The 15,436-nt window shown below is 39.7% G+C and overlaps 1 pseudogene; it reads left to right on the top strand.

Moving 5' to 3' along the window:
• Nucleotides 1-965: 965 nt before the first annotated feature.
• LOC139379577 (angiopoietin-4-like) lies at nt 966-6,553 on the top strand (annotated as a pseudogene).
• Nucleotides 6,554-15,436: the final 8,883 nt, after the last annotated feature.

Below are 15,436 nucleotides of genomic sequence, written 5' to 3'. Positions count from 1 at the left end.
TGATACCTATATAACGTAGGTAGATGACGTGCATACCTATATAATGTAGGTAGATGACGTGCACACCTAGACTGACCAGACACAGGTAAATTAGTCAACACTGATAAACAGAGAAACATGTTATTTCCTTTAAACCTGGGAGTAACCATTACTTATCTGCTGGTTTGTACAGTGCCAGAAAAAAATACATACCTATATAATGTAGGTAGATGACGTGCATACCTATATAATGTAGGTAGATGACGTGCATACCTATATAATGTAGGTAGATGACGTGCATACCTATATAACGTAGGTAGATGACGTGCACACCTAGACTGACCAGACACAGGTAAATTAGTCAACACTGATAAACAGAGAAACATGTTATTTCCTTTAAACCTGGGAGTAACCATTACTTATCTGCTGGTTTCATACCTATATAACGTAGGTAGATGACGTGCATACCTATATAATGTAGGTAGATGACGTGCACACCTAGACTGACCAGACACAGGTAAATTAGTCAACACTGATAAACAGAGAAACATGTTATTTCCTTTAAACCTGGGAGTAACCATTACTTATCTGCTGGTTTGTACAGTGCCAGAAAAAAATACATACCTATATAATGTAGGTAGATGACGTGCATACCTATATAATGTAGGTAGATGACGTGCATACCTATATAATGTAGGTAGATGACGTGCATACCTATATAACGTAGGTAGATGACGTGCATACCTATATAACGTAGGTAGATGACGTGCATACCTATATAACGTAGGTAGATGACGTGCATACCTATATAATGTAGGTAGATGACGTGCACACCTAGACTGACCAGACACAGGTAAATTAGTCAACACTGATAAACAGAGAAACATGTTATTTCCTTTAAACCTGGGAGTAACCATTACTTATCTGCTGGTTTCATACCTATATAACGTAGGTAGATGACGTGCATACCTATATAATGTAGGTAGATGACGTGCACACCTAGACTGACCAGACACAGGTAAATTAGTCAACACTGATAAACAGAGAAACATGTTATTTCCTTTAAACCTGGGAGTAACCATTACTTATCTGCTGGTTTGTACAGTGCCAGAAAAAAACTTTAGTTGTTCAAGGTAAATGTAACACATTTGTTTTACTTACATGAAAAACACAAGGGACAACCATTCTTAACCTGACCCCTGTCTTTTTCAATATGTTATTGTGTATGTGCATGTGTGTTTGCTTGTTTCAGGGACAGATTGCACACAGATCAAAACACCAATGGAGTGTATGTCATTCAGCCTGCAGGAGTCACATCCCCCTTTAAGGTATGGAAACATCTAAATATTTAGGCCAGGTACTTTGTGCATACCTATATAATGTAGGTAGATGACGTGCATACCTATATAATGTAGGTAGATGACGTGCATACCTATATAATGTAGGTAGATGACGTGCATACCTATATAACGTAGGTAGATGACGTGCATACCTATATAATGTAGGTAGATGACGTGCATACCTATATAACGTAGGTAGATGACGTGCATACCTATATAATGTAGGTAGATGACGTGCATACCTATATAATGTAGGTAGATGACGTGCATACCTATATAATGTAGGTAGATGACGTGCATACCTATATAACGTAGGTAGATGACGTGCATACCTATATAACGTAGGTAGATGACGTGCATACCTATATAACGTAGGTAGATGACGTGCATACCTATATAATGTAGGTAGATGACGTGCACACCTATATAATGTAGGTAGATGACGTGCATACCTATATAATGTAGGTAGATGACGTGCATACCTACATAATGTAGGTAGATGACGTGCATACCTATATAACGTAGGTAGATGACGTACATACCTATATAACGTAGGTAGATGACGTGCATACCTATATAACGTAGGTAGATGACGTGCACACCTATATAACGTAGGTAGATGACGTACATACCTATATAACGTAGGTAGATGATGTGCATACCTATATAACGTAGGTAGATGACGTGCACACCTATATAACGTAGGTAGATGACGTGCACACCTATATAATGTAGGTAGATGACGTGCATACCTATATAATGTAGGTAGATGACGTGCACACCTATATAATGTAGGTAGATGACGTGCATACCTATATAATGTAGGTAGATGACGTACATACCTATATAACGTAGGTAGATGACGTGCATATCTATCTATATAACGTAGGTAGATGACGTGCATACCTATATAACGTAGGTAGATGACGTGCATACCTATATAATGTAGGTAGATGACGTGCATACCTATGTAACGTAGGTAGATGACGTGCATACCTATATAACGTAGGAGATGACGTGCACACCTATATAATGTAGGTAGATGACGTGCATACCTATATAATGTAGGTAGATGACGTGCACACCTATATAATGTAGGTAGATGACGTGCACACCTATATAATGTAGGTAGATGACGTGCATACCTATATAATGTAGGTAGATGACGTGCATACCTATATAATGTAGGTAGATGACGTGCATACCTATATAATGTAGGTAGATGACGTGCATACCTATATAACGTAGGTAGATGACGTGCATACCTATCTATATAACGTAGGTAGATGACGTGCATATCTATCTATATAACGTAGGTAGATGACGTGCATACCTATATAATGTAGGTAGATGACGTGCATACCTATGTAACGTAGGTAGATGACGTGCATACCTATATAACGTAGGTAGATGACGTGCACACCTATATAATGTAGGTAGATGACGTGCATACCTATATAATGTAGGCAGATGACGTGCACACCTATATAATGTAGGTAGATGACGTGCACACCTATATAATGTAGGTAGATGACGTGCATACCTATATAATGTAGGTAGATGACGTGCACACCTATATAACGTAGGTAGATGACGTGCATACCTATATAATGTAGGTAGATGACGTGCATACCTATATAACGTAGGTAGATGACGTGCATACCTATATAATGTAGGTAGATGACGTGCATACCTATATAATGTAGGTAGATGACGTGCATACCTATATAATGTAGGTAGATGACGTGCATACCTACATAATGTAGGTAGATGACGTGCATACCTATATAACGTAGGTAGATGACGTACATACCTATATAACGTAGGTAGATGACGTGCATACCTATATAACGTAGGTAGATGACGTGCACACCTATATAACGTAGGTAGATGACGTACATACCTATATAACGTAGGTAGATGACGTGCATACCTATATAACGTAGGTAGATGACGTGCACACCTATATAACGTAGGTAGATGACGTGCACACCTATATAATGTAGGTAGATGACGTGCATACCTATATAATGTAGGTAGATGACGTGCACACCTATATAATGTAGGTAGATGACGTGCACACCTATATAATGTAGGTAGATGACGTGCATACCTATATAATGTAGGTAGATGACGTGCATACCTATATAATGTAGGTAGATGACGTACATACCTATATAACGTAGGTAGATGACGTGCATGCCTATCTATATAACGTAGGTAGATGACGTGCATACCTATATAACGTAGGTAGATGACGTGCATACCTATATAATGTAGGTAGATGACGTGCATACCTATGTAACGTAGGTAGATGACGTGCATACCTATATAACGTAGGTAGATGACGTGCACACCTATATAATGTAGGTAGATGACGTGCATACCTATATAATGTAGGTAGATGACGTGCACACCTATATAATGTAGGTAGATGACGTGCACACCTATATAATGTAGGTAGATGACGTGCATACCTATATAATGTAGGTAGATGACGTGCATACCTATGTAACGTAGGTAGATGACGTGCATACCTATATAACGTAGGTAGATGACGTGCATACCTATATAATGTAGGTAGATGACGTGCACACCTATATAATGTAGGTAGATGACGTGCATACCTATATAATGTAGGTAGATGACGTAATGACACCACGAAAAATACAGCGCTACACAGAACAAAAGCAGGAAAATACTAAGCACACTCTTCCAACAACTAAACAAGTTCAAGTCCAGCAGTCATTTGAAAGAGTAAGAACATTTCAGCGAGACAACTCGCTAAGATAATGGTTTCATTGCCCTTGACAATCAACCGTCCTCTGTCGTGGATGATGTTGGCTTTCACCGACTGGTCGAGCCCCGGTACACACTATTTTTCAGATGTTGCCCTACCGGAGTTACACAATTTTGTTGAAATGTGCAACTGTGAGCTACTTGCTACGGGCGTCACAACTGACATTTGGACCAGCCATGTCAGCCCCATGAGCATGCTGAGTCTGACAGCACAGTGGGTCGACGAGGATTTCGAACTGAGGAAAGTCGTATTGCATGTTCATGAATGTGCTGGTTCTCATACCGCTGCTGCCATTTCAATGGCATTTGAGAACATGTTTGAAACATGAACACACTCCTAGCGCCATTCGAACAACTGACTCCATTAATAAGCTAATCAACTGCATCTGCAGCAGACGTGATACCCTCTGTATTGAAACGCCTGCTCAACAAAACTGCCGACACAGACCGTGGGGTTAAAACTTACAAAAGTACTCAAGGCTGTGAACAAGCAATTTGGTGGCATTCTCTCTGAGCCTCTTTACTGTGTCACCACCATGCTCAATGCTAGGTACAAGGACCGCTACTTTGATCCAGACCAGAAACAGGGTTTATGTGAAATGTTATATACACAACAGGACAAGATGGAAACGGACACAGTGACAGTGCGCACCAAGGAAGAGAGGCCATGGACAGACAGAGCTGAAACTTAACTGCTTGACATGTATGATGAAATCCTGGTTGAGAATGAAACAACTGAACATATTAACCATGAAAGAGCATAGCAAGGAAGTAAGAAAAATAGGTTTGATTATGTTTTACTGGTAATGGGGACATACGTTAATGCCAACAAAATAACTTTTTGGTCAGTGTGGTGTGTGTGTGTCTGTGTGTGTGTAACCTTTATTTAACTTGGCAAGCCAAATCTGTACGATGCTGGGCCAATTGTGCGCCGCCCTATGGGTCTACCAATCACGTCCGGATGTGATACAGCCTGGATTCGAACCAATGACTGTAGTGACGCCTCTTGCACTGAGATGCAGTGCCTTAGACCGCTGCATCCATGTGTGTGTGTGTTAACTATTTAACTGTACTAGAATGCTTAAAAGGCCGCTAAAATTTTAAATATTGGTTATTGGTATCATTTCTTTTGGCAAGGAAAATATCGGTATCAGCCAAAAATATCATATTGGTGCATCACTAATATCTACTATTGTCATTTGGTTACACAACCACAAAGGGGCGGTAAAGCTTAGCTATAGAATGTTGAAGGTGTTGCGAGGCTTGCACGAGTTAATGGAGTTCCACAGGGTTCCATTCTTGGACCGTTTTGTTCACAACAAAACAACTTGTCAAAAACATTGTTGATTCAAAAGTACATTGATATTGTGTACAGGTGTTTTGTGAAATGCTTGCGGACAGAGGCTGGACAGTCTTTCAGAGGCGCTCTGTGGCAGAGGTTATTTTCAACAGGAAGTGGGCCAAGTACGAATAAGGCTTTGGAAATCTACAGAGTAAGGAATGGTCCCTCTGAGCACCTCACATTCCACCAGCAACTGATACTGAAAACATTGAAATGCATTTGTTTATAATGCTCATGTTTACTTCTAAGTCAACCTATCATAGAGGGTTCGGCATGCTGCAGTGGATTTATGTTAAGTACATTTTTCACATTTTTCACTCAATTCAGTTCTCTTTGCTGTTGTTTCCTAGAGGACCACTGGCTGGGTCTGAGTAAGGTGTTTGCTCTAACCAAGGGGGGTTGGGGGCTGAGATCGACCATACGGGTTGATCTGTGGACTTTGAAGGGGGCACTGCCTTCGCTGAGTACAGTTACTTCCATCTGGGCACGGAGAAGGAGGCCTATAAGCTGAACGTTGGAGCCTACAGGGGCAACGCAGGTAACGGTGAATTTCAACAGCACAAGGTGGCAGGGGTCTTATTATTTACTTCAGTGTTATAGTTATTTCACATTTGGTGGCAGCAATGGGACCATTACACATCACATATGTCATATGATATGTATTCTGGGTTGATATTTATAAATGGTGTATACTTTGGAAGTCAATATAATCAAGAGTGAATTAGAACTGAAGTATTCTCTCTGCATCCCTCCCTGTCTCTCCGTAGGTGACGCCATTCGTGGGGAAAACGCCGGCATTGACCAGTATGGCTTTGGCTTCAGCACAACTGACAAGGACAATGACGGCTGCTCGCCCTGTATCTTTGGAGACATCGCCGAGAACATGTGCAGATTCTCGGAGGGAGGAGGAGGGTGGTGGTACAGTCGCTGTGGCTCTGCCAGCCTGAACGGAGACTGGCACCCCGCCGGCGAACACATCGGCTGGGCCTCCGGCCTCCACTGGGAGACCTGGAAAGGACCTGCCACATACTCGGCCCGAGCGAGCCGCATGATGATCAAAGCTGTGTGGAAGAAGATTATTACAGCAAACTAACACGAAAACTAATAATGAAAAAACTATTTCGTAAACTGAAATAAAACAATTAACAAGGCAAGGTTTGACAAACAAAACTATACTGAAACTTATCTTTAACTTACTAAAATAAAAACACTTGACCAGTTATGGTCTATAAGGTCAACATGGTCAGAGTCACCATGTTTTCAGTGAATACCATGTGGAAGTGAATACCATGTGGAAGTTCTATTTGTTGCACTGCGACAATTATGCATATCTAATGTGAACAGTTTAAATAGTTTGACATAACTTAGTCTGGAATGTTGATATTGTATGCCTTTTCAAATATAATTATCTTTAGAACATTTGTTTAGCACACACTTAGCCCATACTCAATACAGTTCAGACACCCTTGTTTTGCCCTGTAAACATGCTTGAATTCACACATTCAAAGCTCTGTGTTTAAAGTGAAATAAAAAGTTGTACTTATTGCATATTAAATCAATCATTGTTTCTCATCATAGAATAAATAGGTTGGTTTGTAGAAGCCTGTAGAAGTTTGTAGCTTTGATTGAATCGGGATATTTAGCTTTGTTACACATTGCTACATTAATCCCGGGGCTCACTTGAAAAAGAGATCTCAATGTGACTGATCATGGTTAAATAAAGCATAAAAAGAATTCAACTTTGACTTCAACTTTGATGAACAGATTATGATTAATAAATCAGCATACCCTGTTGTGCCTACTACAACTCTTTGAACATGACGTGACATTTCAGATAAAGCAGAACAATTAGAAGAAAGTCTTTGTCAACAATTTAATTTCTGTTTCAAATAAATGAAGCCCACTTTGTCACCTGTAGGAGTCTCACTCAGCATTCCTGTGACTTCTTCACACACTGTCCTGAAGAGATAATTATGCACACACACACAAAGAGGTAATGTAACATGTATTGCTATTTTTATTATGATGCATTATATTGAGCTATTAACCCAGAATAACAACCAAATGGACTAACAGACTTGGAACATTCAAGTGGTCATGTCTTGTGTCTTTTGACTTACGTTCTTTCTTTCTCTCCTCTTTCTCTTTCTTCTGGAAGACTTTTCCATCCGACTGCTCCTTCCATCGCACAGATGCACCTCCATCTGTCTGGGCGATCTCTGCCTGTATCTAAAAACAACATGGATGACAAATGCTGTCTAAAGATGTGATCCAAAGGAAATGATCTGATGGCCATTTACTAATTTGTATAAGTGTTGTCACATGTCTGAGAGGTATTCTTTCACTTCATTGATTAGGCTACAGTACAACGCTGTCAAAGAGCCATAGCAAATCTATAGCAAAGATCCAAAGTTACTCCCGGAAACCTCTCCTCCCACCTGTGTGAGAATTTGCTCTTTCACCAGAGGGTCATTAAGGTCAACTCCTGGAGGTACTTTCAGAAACATCTTCACCGTGCTTACAGTTTTCTTTCCTGTGAAGAGAAACATCTTGACATCAGGCTCTTATTCATTAGTGCACATTAGTGCACTCCTCAGGCTCTTATTCATCATCTGTTGCAAAAGGTTTTGCAATAGGTTTTGCAACAGAAAACGAAAACAAACGTTTCTTATAACCTTTGAAAGTAACTGCCTCTTAACTGCCTCTTTAACTGCCTCTCATTCCGTATCATGTCCCCTAATCTTTTCAATGGGATTGCCGATTATATCATAATATTTGTAAAAACGCAATAATTTAAGATATATACGTACCAGTCAAAAGGTTGGACAAGCCTACTCATTTCTTTATATTTTTTAAAATTGTAGAATTATACCGAAGACATCAAAACTATGAAATAACACATATGGAATCATGTAGTAACCAAAAAAGTGTTAAACAAATCAAAATATATTTTATATTTGAGATTCTTCAAAGTAGCCATCCTTTGCCTTGATGACAGCTTTGCACACGCTTGGCATTCTCTCAACTAGTTTCATGAGGTAGTCACCTGGAATGCATTTTACTTAACAGGTGTGCCTTATTAAAAGTACATTTGTGGAATATCTTAACCTTCTTAATGCGTTTGAGCCTATCAGTTGTGTTGTGACAAGGTAGGGGTGGTATACAGAAGATAGCCCTATTTGGTAAAATACCAAGTCCATTTTATGGCAAGAACAGCTCAAACAAGCAAACAGAAACGACAGTCCATCATTACTTTAAGACATGAAGATCAGTTAATCTGGAAAATGTCAAGAACTTTTAAAGTTTCTTCAAGTGCAGTCGCAAAAGTTGTCTCTATCTTCTTGCCGTTTGTGCTGTTGTCTGTGCCCAATAATGTTTGTACCATGTTTTGTGCTTCTACCATGTTGTGTTGCTACCATGTTGTCATGTTGTGTTGCTACCATGCTGTGTTGCATGTGTTGCTGCTTTGCTATGTTTTTGTCTTAGGTCTCTATTTATGTAGTGTTGTCTCTCTTGTTGTGATGTGTGTTTTGTCCTATATTTATATTTTATAAAAATATATATTTTTGAGGTTTTTGGTTCCAACCGCCATATCTTTGTGAGACGCAGAATAGGTGAACGGATGATCTCCGCATGTGTGGTTCCCAACGTGAAGCATGGAGGAGGTGGTGTGAAGGTGTGGGGGTGCTTTACTGGTGACACTGTCTGTGATTTATTTAGAATTCAATGCACATTTAACCAGCATGGCTATGACAGCATTATGCAGCAATACGCCATCCCATCTGGTTTGCGCTTAGTGGGACAATAATTTGTTTTTCAACAGGACAATGACCCAACACACCTCCAGGCTGTGTAAGGGTTATTTGACCAAGAAGGAGAGTGATGCATCAGATGACCTGGCCTCCACAATCACCCGACCTCAACTCAATTGAGATGGTTTTGGATTAGTTGGACTGCAGAGTGAAGGAAAAGCAGCCAACATGTGCTCAGCCTATGTGGGAACTCCTTCAAGACTGTTTGAAAACCATTCCAGGTCAAGCTAGTTGAGATAACGCCAAGATTGTGCAAAGCTGTCATCAAGGCAAAGGGTGGCTACTTTGAAGAATCTAACATGTAAAATATATTTAGATTTGTTTAACCAAACCCTTTTTTGGTTACTACATGAGTCCATATGTGTTATTTTATAGTTTTCATGTCTTCACTATTATTATACAATGGAGAAAATAGTGCAAATAAAGAAAACCCCCTGAATGAGTAGGTGTGTCCAAATGTTTGAGTGGTACTGTATATATAATTATATTTGTGTTGGTGAATGGCCAGATGGATTTTGTAAAGTTTTAGCCCTGAACGACAAGGCTACTTCCTCGGAAACAATGCATCACTTGCATAGCGTATTGGACAAATTCAAACAGCTCTGGTTTGGCCCGTTTGCTTCCTTTTCTGATTCTAGTGATTACTACCCATGATAGTGGTCCAAAAGAGAAGGAAAAGCTGCAGAATGTGTCTTTATAACGATCTTCAGATAAAAACAGGTGGGGGTGCTTACCTTTTTCCTTGCAGTCTTTAAGGGTGTAGCCTGAAACTCTGTCTTCTAAGTGTATCACATTCATTGCCCTGCCACCAACTGAGCCCTTCAGATAGCACTCCTGTCGACTTTGTGAGAAGATAAACATTTAGTTAGACATTATCTTTTGATTATGTTGATATCTGTTGCATATGAAAGTTTGTGTAACTCAGTCATGTGGTAAATTCGCTGTTGAGGTTATGAAGCTATGTGCAGCTGGAGATTCCTTTTCAATGTTTACGAACTACTATGATCAGTGTTACTGGTAGCAGCATAAAATGACATACAGAATTATTAGAATGCACAATGAGATTCTAACAACAGAATCATCCATATTGGTAAAGATATGTAAATGTAAATATGGTAAAATATTGTATAAAACAATTAATTTGTAAATATATTGTAATTTGATAGGATATCTATGGGTACCAGTAACCGTTATAAAAACTACACTAACAGCTGTACCATTGGAATGTTGTATATTTCAATTGAACATGTCTACCTGTGAATATATGTGAAATACTGACAGGCATCAAGTTGGGTGCAGCTCTGTTGACATTGGTTTGCATTTGGGCTTGCAAAGTGCTTAATGTCATTATAAATGAAACAAACATCTTTCAGGAGCTCCCTCACACAACCTGCGTGACAAAGACAAAATAAAACAGTTCAGGCAAGTCAGCCAGGTCGCATGCCTCAGACTGCGCTATTGGACGTCTGACCAAGGTGGTTATACGTCGGGAGGCAGTATGACAGTTCGTCCACCAGAGGGCTGCTGAGCAGGTGTTAGCACATGATCAGGTCTAATGGTCGTGTAACTTCTCCCTTAATTAACAATAGCCCCGACCCTGACCAAGTTGAGTCCTTGCCTAAACTTAATCAAATCTGGGTTATTGCTTCATTGAAGTCATTAATGTGATGAGCTATTGTCATTATTTTGACCAGGCAAGTCAATTCTAGTGATGATTCGACATTCCAAAATCTGACATTTGCTGCTGTTGAACAAAAGTCAAGTATCGCAGTGAGTTGATAGTAAATATACTGTTTGTTACAACGATCAGTGACACAAGCAACAATAAAGGCAAACACATACTTAGAAAGGGAGTACTTTCAATGGGCCAGGATTCAAGAACATTGACTTAAAACCACTTGCCATTAACTATTTTCAGACGGTAGGTCATTGGGTTTGGTGATGCACTGGTCATGCAGCAATAGGTCCCATCGTCTGCTGGCTTCACATTTGAAAGGGTGAGGTCTAGCTCACCAATGCTCAGGTCTCCTCTGAGGCTGTATTTGTCAGGGTGTGTCGGGCCAAAAATGTCAGGTCCGGATACCTCCATTATTGGTTCAACGCACCAAAACCAATTACATGTTCTGCTCCAGCAAGCATTACTCATGTCAGAGTTTTTGCAGAGCAGAGTCACAGAGGATCCATCCGGTACTAGAACAGCTGTGTTGGACACTGCGGATAAATCTGTGGGAAGAGCATCCACAGAGCAATTCAAACCGTAAGACCACCAAACATTCACAAATCACTATACAGATGAAGGATCTTAATTTCACCCATATTGTCACAGCAAAAATAATCCTGCAGCAACAGGATTTGAACATTTAGTCCCATAATGTTGCTTGAACGGTGGTTATATGCTTTTAGCTGGCCAAAAGTAAGCTACATGAAAAGTGCAATACTGTTAATATAATCGTGTGTTAGTGCGGGTTTTCAGTGAATCTGTATTTCCTGCGATGCAGCAAGATTCTTAGACTTAACTTACCCAGCAGAAGAGTAGTGAACAGCATGAACTGAAACATGCTGGCTGTGAGTCAGGAAGTAGGCCAAGTCCGTTTAGCATCATGAACAAGAAACCAGGGGAATTTGGTAGAAACAATGAGTCAGTCATGTGAATTGCTAAACATTCTGATACAACTTCATATTTCCTGGTCATAAAGACAGATAAACTATAAAACAGGCATGGCATACGTAACTGTAGAGCTTAAAACTGGACATTCATTTCCTTATAACACATTGGAAAGTGCAGTAAATGTAACTCACAGGGAAAGATAACCAAATTGAGCTTTAGTTGTTGTGTTATCTTGTCCTATTGATGACATTAAATGCAAAAATCGGGATTTGCATAGCTGCACCATAGCTGCATTACAAGCTTCTTGTTAGATGGTTGAATAAGCAAACATGTGTCAATGCACCTTATTTTTTTCACAAACCAACAATGGGGTTTCATGGTTTATCTGTAATGGAAGTAACTCAACTTGAAACAAAAATGGGCTATACAAACTTTTGCTAACTTTAGCTATCGCTAGCTAACAGTAGTGAAAGGAGAAACCAGATTAATTTATTTTAACCTTTTACTGCAGTGGGCTAAATCAGGGTCACACAAAGTGATTATTTGCAGTCTAACAAATTTACTTTGAAACAATAGTATACACCTCACACATGGTTATGGGCTTAAAAAGGAGACACCTGTACCATGTCAGATATAGAGGTGAAATCTATTCCATTTGGAGTTTGCATCTCAATATTACACTTCATATACATCACAGAAGACTGAAATATAGCAAAACTGTTAGAAACACCAGTTTTTCATTGGTTATTTTGAAATAATCTTTATAAAATTATGAAAAATATTAATAACATTCCACCCATGAGGCCAAAGATGGCGCTTTTGGCCATTGACTTCAGGAAAGGGCTACATGGCTAAATCACTCCAAGTAAACTTAAACCAAATAATGAGTTTATTTCAGTTAATTTGTCAATTAAATTTTTTTTATTGCACTTTCATCCCTATCACTCCCACTGATTTTTAGCTAGCAGTGGCTAAAGTTAGCTGCTTGTAGTTGCTGTTTAATGAAAACCGAACAAAGGATTATAGTTTCTCTTGGCCCATAGACTACTTTGTAGTATATATAAAATCCTGAACTTCCCCTTGAAAGTCAGCCTAAAAACATTAACAATGAAACAACATTTCAAGGTGCATTCCATGAACTGTATTTACAAATATGCATATACAGTACATTGCGAAATTAATATAACATGGAAAAATACTTCAAGCTGCATTCTAAAGTCTAAAACAATAAGAGTATTTAAAATATATAATGCCACACTTACCCTGTAAGCTCAACCACCAACGCTCCATTTGGCCCCCCTATAGAGGCAGACAGGTATGAACCGGTGGCTGTCTACAGTGAGAGGGTGTGTTTATTAGTGCTCAATCGTCCCTTTCTTATATGCTGCTGATCAGCACAAAACACACCCACCACATCCTTGTTTGTTTTTACACCCGCTTATAGGAAGATGGACAAAGAATGCAGTTGAATTATTAATGCACATATTGAAATATGCACTTCACACAGAGACATTGATAAAGATGTGTGTGTATAAGTGTATTATTCCCCGTCGGCACCGACTGGCGCAGTACGTCCATGGAGGTTGAGTGTTTAGTTGATCTTTAAGACAGTAACTAGAGGAGGATGGCACTAGCGGGAGTTCACCAGTAAGGCTGGCATACTTTTACTCTTGCCTTTGTACTCTATACCTCTTTATGCTATGCAGTACCTTTGGAAAGTATTCAGACCCTTTGGCTTTTTCCACATTTTGTTAGGGTATAGCTTTTTTCTAAAAACGTGTTAAATAGTTTTTTCCCTCACAATACCCCATAACGACAAAGCTAAAACAGGTTTATAATTTTTTGACAATTTATTAAAAATAAAAAATTCAATATCACATTTACATAAGTATTCAGACCCTTTACTCAGTACTTTGTTGAAGCATCTTTGGCAGCAATTACAGCCTCGAGTCTTCTTGGATATGACGCTATACGCTTGGCACACCTGTATTTGGGGAATTTCTCCCATTCTTCTCTGCAGATCCTCTCAAGCTCTGTCAGGTTGGATGGGGAGCTATTTTTAGGTCTCTCCAGAGATGTACAATCGGGTTCAAGTCCAGGCTCTGGCTGGCTCACTCAAGAACATTCAAGACTTGTCCCAAAGCCACTCTTGCATTGTCTTGGCTGTGTGCTTAGGGTCGTTGTCCTGTTGGAAGGTGAACCTTCACCCCAGTCTGAGATACTGAGCACTCTGGAGAATTTTTTCATCAAGGATCTCTGTACTTTGCTCCATTCATCTTTGCCTCAATCCTGACTGGTCTCCCAGTCCCTGCCTCTGAAAAACACCACAGCATGATGCTGCCACCACTGTAGGGATAGTGCCAGGTTTCCTCCAGACGTGACACTTCGCATTCAGGCCAAAGAGTTGAATCTTGATTTTATCAGAACACAGAATCTTGTTTTCATGGTCTGAGAGTCTTTAAGTGCCTTTTGGCAAACTCCAAGCGAGCTGTCATGTGCCTTTTACTGAGGAGTGGCATCCGTCTGGGCACTCGACCATAAAGGCCTGATTAGTGGAGTGCTTCAGAGATGGTTGCCCTTCTGAAGGTTCTCCCATCTCCACAGAGGAACTCTAGAGCTCTGTCAGAGTGACCATCGTGTTTTTGGTCACCTCCCTGACCAAGGCCCTTCTCCCCCGATTGCTCAGATTTGCTGGGTTCAGGACCTTATATAGTCAGGTGTGTGCCTTTCCAAGTCTTGTCCAATTAATTGAATTTACCACAGGTGGACTCCAATCAAGTTGTAGAAACATCTCAAGGATGATCAATGGAAACAGGATGCACCTTAACTCAATTTTGAGTCTCATAGCAAAGGGTCTGAATACTTATGTAAATATGGTATTTCTGTTTTTATATTTGAATAAATTTGCTAACATTTCTAAAAACCTGTTTTCACTTTGTCATTATTGGGTATTGAGTGCAGATTGCTGACCATTTTTATTTACTTAATCCATGTTAGAATAAGGCTGTAACATAACAAAATGTGAAAAAAATTCAAGGGGTCTGAATACTTTCCGAAGGCACTGTATATAACTCAGTTCCAAAGTTCTGTGAGTGTGTGAGTGAGTGTGTGTCAGTCACCAGATGTCAACCCAATTGAACATTTATGGGAGATTCTGGAGCACCACCTGAAACAGTGTTTTCCACCACCATCAACAAAACACCAAATTATAGAATATCTCGTAGAAGAATGGTGTCACATTCTTCCAATAGTTCCATACACTTGTAGAATCTATGCCAAGGCACATTGAAGGTGTCCTGGCAGCATGTGGTGGCCCAACGCCCTACTTAAAACACTTTATCTGGGTGTTTCCTTTATTTTGGCAGTTAGCTGTATATCACCCTCTAGTGGAAAATGTATTTTTTTTTTTACATTAAACATTAACTTGCTACGTTAATTCTCCTAAACTGCTGCATAAAAAGTAAATCTGACGTTAATTTGTCAAAAGCAGGATCCCTCCTAGCCATGACCGGGGTCCAGGGTTTGCTTACAACTGTTTAGTTCTTTAGAAATCATT

Source organism: Oncorhynchus clarkii, chromosome 21 (assembly GCF_045791955.1).
Source record: "Oncorhynchus clarkii lewisi isolate Uvic-CL-2024 chromosome 21, UVic_Ocla_1.0, whole genome shotgun sequence".
NCBI classification, from domain to species: domain Eukaryota; kingdom Metazoa; phylum Chordata; class Actinopteri; order Salmoniformes; family Salmonidae; genus Oncorhynchus; species Oncorhynchus clarkii.
The sequence above is the reverse complement of the archived record's forward strand: the minus strand, read 5'-3'. Positions and strand labels throughout refer to the sequence as shown.